Raw genomic sequence first — 11429 nt, forward strand, 5'->3', positions numbered from 1 at the left:
CACCTTTTGAATATTCCTGTTGGTCCATTTCTGCAGCTATCTGAAATGTGAACCATGTGTAGCTGTGTTTCCCAAATGTATATAGAACTTATCTATTAAAACTTGATGGAATCTTTTAAATTAATTTAAATTATTTTCTGAACGCAGCTGCTTTTGCAATAAATTAATGGCAAAGTCATTGCCATGTCTATGACTTAGAATAATTTTTAAAACATCCTTTATAACTATATTATATCTCAGAAATAGCTTGTCCAGCGCTCTCATGGGTGCAGTGTTTTCTTTGCTATCCCTATATCTCATACACAAAATTATGGGCTGTTTAATAATAAAGTCAGATCTCTATCTTATATATTGAAGTGATGATTCACTAAACAAAGGATCTCAACATTGATTTGAGCTGACTGAAAACCTGTTTGAAAATTATATATTTCAGCAAAAGGTTTTCAACAAGCTCTATTTTTGAAGCTCAAGTGCTTCCATTCCCAATGACCAAGTCATTAAGATATAAATTAGCCTAAAGAAACAGATGAATTATGATGGATTATTTGCATATTATATATTTGGTGTGAAAGCAACAGTTTATTCATGTAGACTAATAGCTAAGGCATTCTTCAGAACCCCATGGTTGAGTAAATGACTGCGGGGAGAATGAGAAGCAAAGACGACAAGGATAAAAATTATTGTACTGAGTGTGAAAGAATATTGCAGAACTTCGTAGCCAGAATAAAAAAATATTTTAAACCATTTTCCTCAGCTAAGATGTATCTTGGCTAATCAGTTAGTGTTGGAAGTGTATGCATATCACACAGTATTCTCGTCAGAGAAAGAAATTTAAGGAAATAAATGTCATATTTCAATTATGTTTTCAGAATTTTAGATAATTAGTGATTATTGCAACAATGGTGAATATGATCTAAGAAATAAAGGTGAATAACAGTCATGCTGGATGAAATTAGAATGTTGTATCTGAAAGGAGTTAAATGATCCACCTAGGATAAAGGCCTTGGCATCCACAAAAGGCAGGAGCAGAAGTTTCTCATAAATTTTGACCTGTTGTTCTGTAAGTAATATAGCAGAGAGTCCAATACAGGGTATCTTGTTAATTCTTTTTAATAAATGAAGCTGAACTGATATAGCGGCTTGTGTAGTTTCTCTGATCTGTACCAATTCTCTGCTTTATGCCTTCATATGTGTTTCCGTGAATTGCTGATGCACTTGGCCAGTGAGTTTTCTGTGACTTCAAAGCCAAGCTTTTCACTTTCCTTTGTATGAAACATGCCCAGAAGCAGGGTGCTGAAGAAAATAAGTAGGGAAAAATATTGATTTTAGATGTTAGGCTAATCTAAGAAAAATGGTTCCAAAAAAAAAAAAAAAAGGAAAAAAACTTCTCTTCATATTGGGTTTTTTAGCTTTCTGGTTTTGTTGGGCATAGTTTCAAGAAAATTCTTTTGTAGGGAAGTAACTGGCACCCCATGAATGCAAACAATAACTGAGAATAATGCATCTGTAACTTCTAGAAAGTATTGGTACATTGGAAAAGATATTCTTAAGAGACAGTATTCCACATCACTTCACATTTCCAAGAGAAAAGTTGAAGAACGGATTGGTTAATTTTCAAGAATTATGGGCCATCAAATTCGTCAGTGGCTCTTTGAAAAAACTTTTGACTAACATCATAGTTCACAAACCTGATTAGCGCTAACATAATTATCTTCATTAGCTTTTCTGATGGAACTCAATGTATGTCTTTGTACATGACTTTGACATGGTAAAGTTAGGGAAAAAAGTCACAAGAGTGAAACAGTCCCTGATTTATGCACCGCATTTAAAAGTGACTAAGGCATTTTGAAGCCTGTATGTCAGTAGACCTTTATGCTTCTAAATCACCTAGAATATTTTTGAAAATTTGACCTTTAATACAGTCTCATCTTTTCAAACAGCTTCAGTGATCATCCCAGAGTTTTCAGATAAACTGAGAGTCAAATAAAATGAAAAATTGCTGACTTCAAATTCAAACTGAAAAAGAATAAATTATAAGATATGAATAAAAAAAATCAGCACTAAAGCTTTGAAAACAATGTGATTTTACTGTATTATCATATTCTACAAGCTATTTGAGTACATGAGTAACTTGAAGTATATAAGTAATATAACTGAATAAGTGTGACTGATGATACTCTTAAGTTTAGGAAAATGTTTCAATAACTCACTAACCTGCAACCTGTGAGATTTGTTTTCTAAAATATCTTCCACCTTTTTCGTGATATCATCAAAATTTTTATGACTGAAAGAACTAACATTCAACCTCATAGCATTTGAAACCAGTCCATATTATATCATTCTATGAGGGTTTTATAAACTTCATTTAAACTGAATCCATGGAAATGGGAAAAATATTATTGTAGATGAATAACTTTTGAGGGATGGGGGGAAGAAGCACCATTATGTAAAGGAATGTATCAAAGCATATAAATAGCTTTAGCTGAGAGCAGAATAATAACTTCTAAAGATCACAAATTATTCTCAAATTTTAACAAAAAAGGAAGCTTGAATTATTCCATTCTGAAGATAAGAAAGGATGGCTCAGTTCTGCTCCTCTTCAAGCATTTTTCAGACATGCTTAACTTTTGATTTCAATGTTTTTAATCCTGATTTGCACTAATAAAAACTAGGTGCAAATGAGCGCTGATGAGTCTGTATTGAAGTTAAAGGAATAGTTAAAAATGTCTATGAATATTCATTTAAATTCAGAAATGAACTCCAAATTGATCATGTCTATGACTCTTGCTGAATTTGCTCTCTATGAGCATACAAGCACTTGAAATTAGCTTTCATGAGTATTTGCAAAAGCAAATTTTCAGTTAGACTTCTTAGATACTTGCAAAAATAATTTTTTAGTGATATATTTAATTATAAGATTTGGATTTCACATCGTGTTACTTGGTATTTGCAATCAGTCCTACAGTAATGCATTACCTGAATGACTTCAGCAAGGTTGCAGCTAGATGGAACAGTTTAGAGAACCTTGACCTTTGTTAATTATAGCAATTGTCCAGAAACAGGAACAAACCAGAAGATATAAGAAAATAAGAAATTGTGTGCAGATTTCAAATTTCTATTTCAGATTTTTTTTCTTTTTAAGTATTAAAGACTGTATTTCAGCATGAAGTGAATCTTATGGGCCAATTTCTCTTCGCATGTGCTGTCAGGAAATTGTCACTGGTAAATTCAGTGATTTACTTGTAAGCAGAATAATTTTAAGAAACTTTTTTTTTTAAAACTATTTAGTACACAAGAGATCATGATAGAATCCAGAGGCTGATAATTTGGGGTAATTTAGAAAAGAGCAGTGTACATGCCAAGACTGTCATTTGAACTCCAAAATATGATGTGTGGTCTCTCTTAGAAACTAACTTCAAGTAAGAAGCTCTGAATCTAGTAAGATGTTTATCGAAAATAATTCTCATGGTGTATCAAGTTTAAGCATAGTCTTGCGCATGCTGTGACGTGCAGAAAGAGCTGACGCCAAAAAAACACATTCTTTTGAAGGAATATGCTAGAAATGAAAGTCCAGGAAATCTTCCAAGACTAGAGAAGGAATTCGATGTCAGCAGGGCCGGAAGAGGAAGCGTCCTGCTTGTTATGTTTGCTTCTGTCTTCTGCCTCTGAGAAACAGGGTGAGGAAGGAGGTCAGAGCCCCTCTGGGCCCAGCGGTGGGAGCTGTGCTGGCACTGCTGCGGGGCACAGGGAGGCTGCTGGCAGCCCTGGGGCACTCTCAGGACGAGGCAGCTGGGCCCCTGCACGTGGTCACCGTCCGCCCCCAGCCGCAAGGTGTTCCTCAGGGTGAGGCAGCTCGGGAGAGCCTCCAGCAGGTAATGGTTTGCCCGCTCTGCTGTTGGTCTTGCAGGAGCTAGGAGGGATCCTTGTGAATAACTGCAGTCAAGAATTGCACTTTTTATTTTAGTTTGGTTTTTATTTTGTGACTTCATGCAATTTTGTGCATGAGAATCTAACTGTTTATTTTGCTGGAATAAATGTGTTCTGTCTTCATCTTTTACCTTTTCGACTGAGAGAAACATTCCCTCTGGGAAACTGGCTGACTTGGGGCACTTTCTTACTTGGGGAGCGGTGAGCTGAAGCGCAGAGCCGTGCACAGGTGTTCCATCTGCACTTGGGAGTGTTTTTGCCACCCAAGTTAGTAAAGTCAGCTTGAGGGCAGGTAGCAGGCAGTGCTGGGTCAGGCTAGCCAGTGCCTCTAATAAGCAGCAGGTGAGGGGGAGATTGTTTATGATACATAAGGTACCCTAAGAGGGTCGTATGGCTCAGAAGAAATCAGATCAGCTTTCTGAAACTGAGACAACTAAATTATTCAGCAGGAGCAGTTTTCATCTGCAAAAACGCTGAGTACCTTGGATTCTGTGTTCAAATAGTCTGCAAGGTAACGAGTGATTTATTGGAAGAAATTTGTAAGTAATTTAAAGTGGGATTATTCTGAGAAATTTTTAAGTGATTTGTAGACAATTTATAAACAAGAAAAGAAGGATAAATAAATTATTTGATTATGAATTACTCCATCAGCTCTAGTTTCGGTGCTGTAGGAATCTGGCCCAGGTGCCTAGAAGGCATACATGCTATGTATTGGATTTCTTATGTAAAAGCTATACAATGTGATAACACAGTTGTACTGCATATTCAGTTTTGATATGTAACCTTTTAAATAAATTGGAATACTCTTTGTGCCTATGCTGGCACACACTGAGAGATCATAAACAATAATTTCATAAAGGTCACTTCCTCAGTAAGCACTTAGGACTCATGGCAAGAACAGTATAGGGCTATTAAGGAACCCTTCTGCTTCTGTTTCTTGGTGCGCCTTAATATTTTTACTGCTTTGAAGCTCTGTTTAATATAAAAGCTCCATAGTCTTTTATGCTGGGGGTCTGGCAGCGCAGTCCTGTGTTACGTAGGTCCTGTACAGCCTTTCCCATGCTCCAGAGGCAGGTCTGCGTCTGAGGGCTCGCTGTGTCTGTGCGTGCCCGACAGCTCAGCGTGACCATGGGTACAGCCTCCTTCCTGAAGCCACTAAGGAAAAACATAGTAAGATCCAAAATGTGGAAGGCTGCAGACCTTTTGCATCACCAGAATTTCAAAACAATCTGATAGTTCACCATTTTATTGTCCTTGTATTGACCTGCTCAATATAGAAGTGTCAAGAGGAGCGGGAAAGGGCTGTGAGAGCAGCCCAAGGTGAAGGGTACCAGGTGCCCTCTGAACTCAGTGCAGCTGCTAAGCAAATTACTGCACATTGCTTTCTGCTGTGGCTAATGAAGCTGGCTGTGGAACCAATCTATCTTGCTTCATTGGAAAACTTGCTCTCTTGGTCTTGCTTGTCTCCAGCAAAATGTTTTGTCTTGGATGAAATTTTTGGTAGCTAGTTGTCTGTCCAACTGGCATTAAAAATAGTTATATCCTCTGGTCTTTGGAAAGAAAGACACATTTTGTTACAAAACCTGCTAGCTTGTTCTTTTTTTGTGATTGACATGATAGCCTAGATCAATATTCTCTATTCAGGCATCTGTTATTTTAAGGAAATCCACAGCCGCCTTGCTGACAGTCAGTTTTGGGGGGAAGTTATTCCCTGCTGTAGTGGCCTCGGAGGCTGCCCTCAGCAGGGTAAGTGGAGTCTCTTGCATGCTTTTAAAGTGTATGGGGTGTTTGGTTGGCTCTGCACAGAGGGAGAGCTCAGCAGAAGGCTCAGACAATGTGCTTTAATTCTGAGGAGATGAGGCTCACAAAAAGAACTGGATGTCTGTAAGAACATCAACAATATGTGGAAGGGTCATAATTAGCAAACCTAAAATGCTGCTGGGGATATGTAGAGGCCAGCATGGGCCTCACATGGAGGCAGCTTGTCCCAGGCTGCTGCCTGAAAAGCTCTCACACCTCCTGAAGCATCTGGGATTGCCACTGTTGCAAGCACAACCCAGCTTGGACCTGGTCTGACATCAGGCAGTTCTGGTATCCACCAGCTTCCTTAAATCCTAAAGCTGCTGCTGCCAGCATCCATGCTATTCTGGTGTTTATTCAACACCTAGGAATTTTATTCAAATTATTTCAGTTCTCTCTCTGTGAGAAGCCCTTGAATGTGTGGTTCCAAGCTTTGGTTTTTCTTGTCTAAGACCCAAGCCTAGTGTCAGTCTGTGTAAAACATTCCCACTGACTTCGGGGAGGTTACAGGCACTGAACAACAGAGATATGTTGACCAGAAAGTTCGGATTACCCAGGTGACTTTTATCCTGGAAAATCTCTCCACTATTTGTGTGGGCAAGCTGATAAAAATCAATACTTCTGAAATTTAAAGTACCAGTGAGAGTTTGTTGGTAGCCCCTGCTGTATGAGCATGGACAAGATTATTAATAGATCATCTATTTTATGAGCTTCTTCATATCTCACCTAAATTTCAACACGTTTGAATGGTGGAGTTTTAAACACAGAAATATTTTTAATGGCATAATAAAAATATGTATTTGTAAGGGTTTTTTTTAACCTTGTAAAATTCAAATCTAGACTTATGCTTGTCCCACATCATTCTGCAAACCGTAACTAATTTCTTCTCAGGCTAATAACTGTGGCTAGTAATTTTGCTCCTCTGGCAGTATTGGTCTGACCTTCCCTACCCTGATCCCTGAATTGAAAGGAATTTTGCTTACATGAGATATTATATAATCTTCCCAGTAAAGGGGTAGAACTGCAGTCTCAAAAAGGAATGAAAGATATAATTTCCCATGTGACTGATGAGGATCTAGTTCATTTGTAAATGAACCTGCTTTGTGGAATGATGGAAGAAAATAGTTTGAGCAGTTTAAAAATGGATCAGATGTGGAGAGAGCATTAGATACTGCATATTCCCACAAGAAAGAATATAAATTTGTAAGTGGGGAATACGAAATGATTTTTAGACATTAAATTAACAAATTAATCTGGCTGACATTACCTCAAATTTACATAGAAACCATTTTCCACATTTTCCATGTAGACCATTTTCTACGTTCTGCTGTGACTGAGGGAAAAACAAAGCAGATGAGTCCTTTAAAGCAAGAGAAAAACATCCCGAAAGTCATTTTAACTCATTCCAAGAGTTCTGCAGCAGGCAGAGATTCAGGGAATGACAAAGGCATGCACAGAGGGAAGAAACGATGCCAGGGTAACAGCTGGTATCTGAAAAAGCCCAGTTTGCTGCTGCCTTTAGTACCTCTGAGCAGAGGACGGGTGGTGGTGGGGGGGGACTGTTTGCTAATCAGGCCAGGTTCGAGGAAGAAGGATATTGTATGAGCCGCCTCTTTTCTACTCTAAAGTTGCTGTTCTGGGAATCACATGTCGTCAGGCCCCAACAGGTTAGGATCGAGGATAGCAAAGCTAGGGCCCTACCTCCACGCTATCTAGGGCAGAAGGAGAGCAAATTCCTTGCTCAGCTGGAGGGACTCTGTGGGAACAGCCCCCACCAAGAGGAGATCTTTGGGATGGGCTTGTTTCAGTTCAGCTTACATGTTCGACATTGCCACTAGCCTAGATGGACACTTGGGCATGTTTGAATTCTGTCTCTTCTATCACAGGACTCTGAGGCAAATTATTAATTTGTAGCTGTTTGATTCTCCAATTCTTTTGAACTCCTCAAAGATGAACAGTTGATGAAGGGACCTTACAGGATGCTAACAACAGAGAAGGGGGAAAAGATCTGTTTTAAGGCACCAGTCCCACAAACAAACTGCAGCTGGGTTACATTGTGTAGAAATGAAAGCCGGTGCATTTTGGTGCAGGAGATCCCTGTGAGTGTGTGGACACGTGCAGCTAACTTGCAAATGTGAGATCCTGCTCCTCAGCACTGTTGCACGGACCTGGGTGCTCTGTGAGCATGAGCAGGCACTGCAGCACTGAGCCATCTTCTTTGCACAGCTGCATGTGTACATGCTAAGTCATCTGTATGTGAGCAGTGGTCACCAGCTGGGGACTTCCTAGGCAGAACTGTCCCAGTAAACAGCCAAATTTTTTTTTTCTCTGCCTTCATATGCTTTCCAACTAAGAAACAGAGGAGCTGTCCCATGACAGCAAGACCTGTAGCATCCTTGTAAACATGTATATCCTATAAACAGCACATGTTTAAACAAAGCCTTGATGAAGCTCTCTGATAATATGAAGCATATTTACATGAACTGTATCACTCTAAACATAGCCTGGGGAGGAAGCAAAGCCTGGAGATGTGCCTTGGTGGCAGCTCTCTCCCTTGCACCAGGTGAGCCACAGTGGGGGCTACTCTAGTCCAGCAGGTGCCTGATGCTTCAGCTAGACACAGCCACTAGCTCAGCAGGTTTAGAGGCTGGGAATGGCAGTTGTCTGATTCCTCCTCTTCCCACTGCGTCCATGCCCATCTTCTAGATGAGGAGAGTAATATCCGTTTAATCTTCTCTTCCTCGATCAAGCTGTAACTAGTCCCTAATTAGTAATGCAGGTGTCCTTTCTTCCTACTCAGGAAAATCTAGCTGAAAATCTAGCTGAGTCAAGTCTTGCACAGTTACAGTAGCAACCAAAGAAAGTGCAAGTGTGTCTAAAATTTGGGTCCTTGATTAATACTTAACTCGTGGTAGGGATATTTCATACAAAGGGTAGAGCAAGATACATGCACCCAAAAGATGGATGCATATGTGAAAAGTCTAGTAAATATTTCTGATTAGTTCCACAAGCAGTTTTAAAAATATGGGTTCAATAGCTCTGCTGTCGTGATCTTTTTTGACAGTGGACTTCAGTAGCAAACTATGTAATATCTACTGTTCACAGAAATTGTGGCCGGGGAAAAGAAATGATAATATGAAGATATTAGGAAGAGAGAAGCAGAAAAAATAGTTTGCCCATTCTCCTTTCTTTCATCTCTTGTACAATTTGGCAGAGAGCTTGGGAAGGGGCTTTTTGCCTCTTCTGGGAGAGACATAAACTTGGACCACATAGTCTCAAACTCTGCCAGCTTGTCATTCAGCTCATGCATTCAAGATGCTGCATATTAATAGCACTCCCTGATGGCTGGTGGATAGGGGTCTCTCCACCTATACAAAATAAACCTCTTGGCACAACACAGTACAAAAGAGGCCCACACAGGAAAAAAAAAATGCGCTTGAGAACTGATTTGGAGAAACTCTGCACAGATGCTCATGTGCAGATGCATATTTCAGATGTTCTTTTTCCTGATTAGCATGCAGCAAACTCACCTGTTTTGCTGTCTGGAGGAATCACAATAGAAATGAAGAAACACCTGCATGAGTTCAGTTTTTCCCTGTGTTCTCCACAAACATGGTTTCCAGAGCATTTCTTTCTTCAATTGCTCTTCTATGTAGCCGCTGATACCCTTTTCAGTCTCCCTGTTGGACGTGCATGAGCCAACAAACATAGAGGGGTACATCAGGGAAGAGGCAAAGCGTGGATGGTGCTAGAAGCGTGCACCTTGAGAAGGAGAGGAGAAGTGAATGTGGATCAGTCCCACCAACTCTGACTGTACTGGCATGTTAGGATGCTTACGGATGATGGATTTTTGGCATGGCCAAGACAGGAGGATGCACCCCTAGGAACTGGGTGAAAAGCTAGCACTCCTGACTTGCAAATGTTCCAGTGCTTAGCACTTATTAGTCTCACCTGAGGTCAGGTCACGGGATCCAAGAAAATGGAACAGCTCTTTTTACCCTGAGGCTGCAGTGTGCTGGTTACTGCAAATGTCTGGGTCTTCATTCTCGCACAGAGCCCAACAGACAGAGCCTGCTTAAGCCAAGGAGAGAAACTTCCTTTGTTCTCTGCTTCATCCTGCTTCGCTCCAGTGGCAGAAAGCACAGCTCAGATCTGACCGTGTGTTTTATAAAAATGAGCCTATGGAGAAACAGGCAGGGGGAGTGGGGCTGCTTATTCATGTGTGGGTATCTGGTGTAATTCACAGTGTGAGCCACGTTTTTCTAGATATTTCAGCATATACTGAGAATGACACATGAGCAGTCCAAGCTATTTTCAGAATTGACAGGTTTTCTTTTCACTCCAACAATTGCTTCTTCAATATAGTAGAGTTTGCAAAGTGCTTCAATAAACTTTTAATTAGGAGTAGGAGTAACACTGAAACTAAGAGAACGCTTTAGCCAAAACTCAAGCTGACCTCAGCTCGTACTCATTTTGAACTTGGTTAACTTTTTACAAAAGTTGCACACCTTGGTGTTTCTTGGTTTCTGGCAAGGCTGAAAGTAGAAGTCCTGAAACACTGTGAGAAAGATTGTTTTTATGATGCTCTTGACCCAGGAAAGACCCGGCAGAAATCTGTTCTGATGAGAGTTACGGGCTAGAATGGTCTGGCTATATCTTAATCTGAGCTCTCAAGTACTTCCCTAAACTAAACTCTTCAGAATGTTTGAGGCTTTTTAAAAAAGCCCTAAAATAATCTCAAATCCCTAAAATTGTGAACAGATTACGAGCAGAAGTCTACAGTTTAATCTGAGATAGATTTTACTGCAGCAGCTCCTACCTCTGTTCAAGGTTCTGCTGACTAACACCCAGATGGGAAATACACTGTTGAGGGGCTCTCTATTTTTTTCTTAATCTGACTAAATCTATTAGGTGTTTGAGTTGTGGTTGTGATTTCCTAGGGACTTCATTTCTTTCTAGTACCCTCATGACAAAAATAACCAATCCCTTCTGAGTCCTTCAAAGGAGAAGGCATCCCACAGAGCCAATGCTGTGTGCATTTTATGTAGAAACATATGTTTAAGGAAAGATGAGAAAATACGGATCAAATAATGATGTGGAAGCCACTTTCATAAACCATGAAGGTCATTCTGGATGAACTCCAAATATCATTACTATTGTTTAATTTCAACTCCAGTCCTGCATCTGCTTAAGATAGTGCCAGATATGATAATCTCACCAGACAGATACAAAATACAAAACTGAAATTACCCTGCTCAATTATTTTGTTTGCTAGTGGTGTTAAACTACTGTTTTTTATCTGAATTATGCAAGAGAGATGATTTTTACCATTAAACTGCTCTGAAAATGCAGCAGTTTAGTATTAGTACCTATTTCTTTCCAGATTACATTATATGAATGAGTTTGATAAAGTCATCATAGTAAGGAAAAGATAGTGGAATTTCAGGTGAGAGTTCTTCATAACGGATTCATTCCTTGCACCATGTTAACACCCACACATGGAATTAGGGGCCTTTGTACCAGGATACAACAGTTCACTAGAAATCACAAAACACCAATTACAGAATTGTATTGAAATTGGCTGCCAAATCCCCTTCCCTGATAGAAGAAGGATAGGTAAAGTCATGCCAGCGCATTGTAACTCCTTCCTAAAACTCCACTTGGGTTTATTGTGCATTTCTTCAGTGATATAGAAGCAGATT

General features: G+C 39.7%; 1 long non-coding RNA gene across 2 annotated transcripts in view; it reads left to right on the top strand.

Annotated features, from left to right (window-relative positions):
* Positions 1 to 3672: 3672 nt before the first annotated feature.
* LOC138068010 (uncharacterized) overlaps positions 3673 to 11429 on the top strand; it is a 43335-nt gene continuing 35578 nt past the window's right edge. For both annotated transcript variants that reach the window (XR_011142525.1, XR_011142524.1), the window contains exon 1: positions 3673 to 3872. This is a non-coding gene — a long non-coding RNA (uncharacterized lncRNA). The remainder of the gene's footprint in view (positions 3873 to 11429) is intronic.

This window comes from Struthio camelus, chromosome 8, assembly GCF_040807025.1.
Source record: "Struthio camelus isolate bStrCam1 chromosome 8, bStrCam1.hap1, whole genome shotgun sequence".
Taxonomy (NCBI): Eukaryota; Metazoa; Chordata; class Aves; order Struthioniformes; family Struthionidae; genus Struthio; species Struthio camelus.